The following is a 3,766-nucleotide window of genomic DNA, read 5'->3' as shown; positions in this document are numbered from 1 at the left end:
TTCAACGAATCATCTCTGCGGTAAACTTTACGCAGTAAGACTGGCCGTTTTAACGCTTGTGGTGTTTCAATGCATTCTAATGCAATGTTAATAAATGGCTAGAAGTAATTTAACCTTAGGATTCCGTCGAATGGCTGGCTGCGCTAGAGTTTGATTAGTTTAGCTTAGATTAGATTAAAAAATGTTTTCAAAAGTCTAATAGTATTATTTAAAATATTATTATTAATTGTCTGTGAAATGATGCTGCTCATTATCTGCATTGTCTTGGGCTATTTAGACAACCTTATCGCATCTCAAAATAAAAAAGAAAACCATAAAGATAGCATTCAAAATAACTCAGATAACACTCGAATGCACATTTCGCAGCGAGAGCTGCTCTGCAACGATTCAGTTACTTGACCTGCTCATTACAGTGCGGAACTAGAAGGCAAAACTCCAAGTTGAAAATGATTCTATATCTGCTGCTGGCGATACTGGCGCTATCGTTTCTATGGATTCAACGCCAGTACTCTTACTGGGAAAGACGCGGCGTTCCGTACGTTAAAGCGTCCTTCCCGCGAGGAAATCTCCAAGGAGTGGGCCAAAAATTTCACATGTCGACGGCCATTCAAGCGTGCTACAACAAACTTAAGGGAAAGGGTCCCTTTGGAGGAATTTTCTTCTTCCTGAATCCGGTAGTGCTGGTGACGGATCTGGAGCTGGTGAAGCATGTTTTGGTGAAGGACTTTCAGTTTTTCCACGACCGATCGCTCTACTACAATGAAAGGGATGATCCACTTACGGGAAATCTGCTCAACATCGAGGGTACCAGGTAGAGGAACTTGCGCGCCAAAATCACGCCAACGTTTACGTCCAGCAAGATGAAGATGATGTTTCCGACGATAGTCGCAATCGCTGATCAGTTTCATGCGCTGTTGGTGCGAGAAAGTGCCGAGGGGGTTGAAATTGAAATGAAGGAGGCTTTAGCCAGATTCACGACGGATGTGATTGGGAGATGTGCGTTTGGGTTGGAGTGTGACAGTTTGTCTAATCCGGAGTCGATATTTCGACAGATGGGCAGCAGATTGTTTTCAAAGAGATCATTTCGACGTCGTCGTGCTATCTTGTCGCACCCGCCATTTCGACGTTCCGAGAAAAACGTGTTTTAATGTTTGACCTTGAATATACAAAAACGAGAGCACGCAATGTAAACAATAACAAACACGTTTTGTTTGGCTCACTATTCTGTGCATTGTCCCAAAGTTTGGTTGAAGTTGGTTGCTGGAATCCCGAGTTATAATAACAAATGTTTACGGTAGTCTAGCTTGTACGTGCGACAAACGCATCCTGACTTTTCTGGCCTGTAATCCCTTTGGCCTTTTGTCGCACTTACATCAATTTTCATGGAGTGACAAGATAGCACGACAAGATTGAAACTACTTTCATATGTAAAGTGACAAAAATACACGGAGTTTTTTCGGTTTTTGTTGAATATCTCAGGATTGAAATCGAATTTTGGTGATCTGTGAAGGTCAAAAGGTGAGGCATTGTGAGCTGCACAAAATGGCGTTCTTAACTCAATTTGGCCCAAAATGCACGTACGACAAGTTAGCACGATGGCGACGATTTAGGCTTGTTGTGGCGCAGCAGTTTCGCGAGCTGGCACGTTTCTTGGGGTATGTCACCTTCGACAAGGAAGTTTCAACGTTTTTCTTGAACGTTGTTAGAGAAACAATTGAATATCGAGAGAAGAGTGGTGTTTCTGGGAAAGATTTCATGGATTTGATGATTAAACTGAAAAACTCCGAATCGATAGATGATTCAGAAGGCAGCAGCTTGGGGGCTTTGACGTTCAACGAAATCGCAGCCCAGGCGGTTGTATTCTTCGCCGCTGGATTTGAGACTTCAGCAACGACAATGTCATATTGTTTGTACGAACTAGCGTTAAATCCTGCGTTGCAGGACAAAGCTCGCGATGAGGTCACTCGAGTAATTCGAAAACATGGCACTTTGACCTACGAAGCTGCACAAGAAATGCAATATGTTGGAGCCTGCATTGACGGTAAAGCTTGAAACCTCTCAAAATTCTAATTATAATCTAATTTTCATTTTGCAGAAGCACTTCGTAAATACCCACCGGGACCTTCACTGTCTCGTGCCGTCACCAAGAATTACAAGGTCCCAAATACGAACACGACGCTGGAAAAGGGCACTTCCGTGTTAATTCCGGTGTACGCCATTCACCATGATCTCGAATACTTTCCCGAGCCGGAACGGTACGATCCGGACCGGTTTCTACCGGAGCAGCAGGCTGCCCGCAATCCGTACAGTTATCTGCCTTTTGGTGAGGGTCCACGGAATTGTATCGGGCTACGATTTGGTCTCACGGTAGCTCGAATCGGGGTGGCTTACGTGTTGAAAGGTTTCCGGATCAGTTTGTCAAGGAGGACTCCGGTACCACTGGAGCTATCCCGCCAGAAGATGATTCTCACCATAGAAGGGGGATTGTGGCTTCATTTGGAGAAGCTTTAGGAATCAAAAACATAATTCTCAATAAATGAACTTCTCACTTGAAGCAGCATTAAAATCGATTTAAGAACCACCCTAAAAACCTTTTGTTATAATCAACAACTAAACAGATGGTTCGCTGTCATAACTTCAAACATAGCTGAGCGAGAACATACTCCGAGTTGAGTTCACATGAGTGTGGGAGGAAGTGAAGACAGGCTCACGGAGTAGGCACAAGAAGGATGCCTGAAGATGAGCCCATCGTCGTGGCGTACGACCTCCAGGAGAGGACGACCTGTGCCCAAGAACGCAAATAAATCTTACCCGCAATGTATAAAAAATGACGCTCCAACGAATCGATGGTCAAGCTGCTCTGATGCTCTGTGTTTTTCCGCGATGATGTTCTTACGTGGCTATTAAAATAGAACCTCGTTGGATATCTTTTGCAATCTGGTGGTCGAGCAGTACCGAACAAACCGTGAGAACAATGAGACTTCCAGTGTGCCATTTGAAGTTGGTTTGAATGTTACAGGGGGTTCGAGGTACAGATTTGCGTTCTGTAATCCTGAGAGTTCTTGCAAATTAATCAACATCATCAAAGTCGATTCGGCACGCCAAACAAACTCATCGCGGACGAACAGGTCGCAAAGTACCGACTCTTGTTGATTTAAACTCCAACCCGGCTGGGTCGAGCATTATGGGTTTTATGGAAGCACTCACAAAAAATCGGTATGGAGCAATTCCAGCTCAAATCAGGAATTTTTCTGATACTTTTGTACCCGACCCTCTCCGATTTCAATAAAACTTTGCAGACATGTTATCCTAGGCCTATATAAGCCATTTTTGTGCATATGGAGCAAATAGTACTCGAGAATAACATTTGAGAAGGGCGTAAGGTATTTAAATATTTTTGTATTCTGTAATTTAAAAATTACTGTATCTCGAAGCCGTTGCGTCGTATCAAAAAGTGGTCAAAGACAAACTTGTAGGAAATTGGAGGGCTTTCTAAAAAAAAAATACACTGAAACAAAAATACACGCCACATCTATGAGATTTTTTGATTTTTAAGTCCAAAACTTAAATTTGAAGGTGACGTCATGATTTTTTTTCGTTCAAAATTTTTGAGGAAATAGCCTAAAATGTTACTAAAAGACTGACGAAAAATGCAGGATGGTATGTCTCTCCTAAAAAAATACAAAAATCATTTACTAAAATTGTTTTTTTGAAAAGTGGTCTAAACGTCAAAATTTTTAAAAACCGGTAGTGGGAATCGATTCTC

The 3,766-nt window shown here is 42.4% G+C and overlaps 1 pseudogene; it reads left to right on the top strand.

Moving 5' to 3' along the window:
• Window positions 1-408: 408 nt before the first annotated feature.
• LOC120425873 (probable cytochrome P450 6a13) lies at window positions 409-3,207 on the top strand (annotated as a pseudogene).
• Window positions 3,208-3,766: the final 559 nt, after the last annotated feature.

This window comes from Culex pipiens, unplaced genomic scaffold, assembly GCF_016801865.2.
Source record: "Culex pipiens pallens isolate TS unplaced genomic scaffold, TS_CPP_V2 Cpp_Un0137, whole genome shotgun sequence".
NCBI lineage: Eukaryota > Metazoa > Arthropoda > Insecta > Diptera > Culicidae > Culex > Culex pipiens.
The sequence above is the reverse complement of the archived record's forward strand: the minus strand, read 5'-3'. Positions and strand labels throughout refer to the sequence as shown.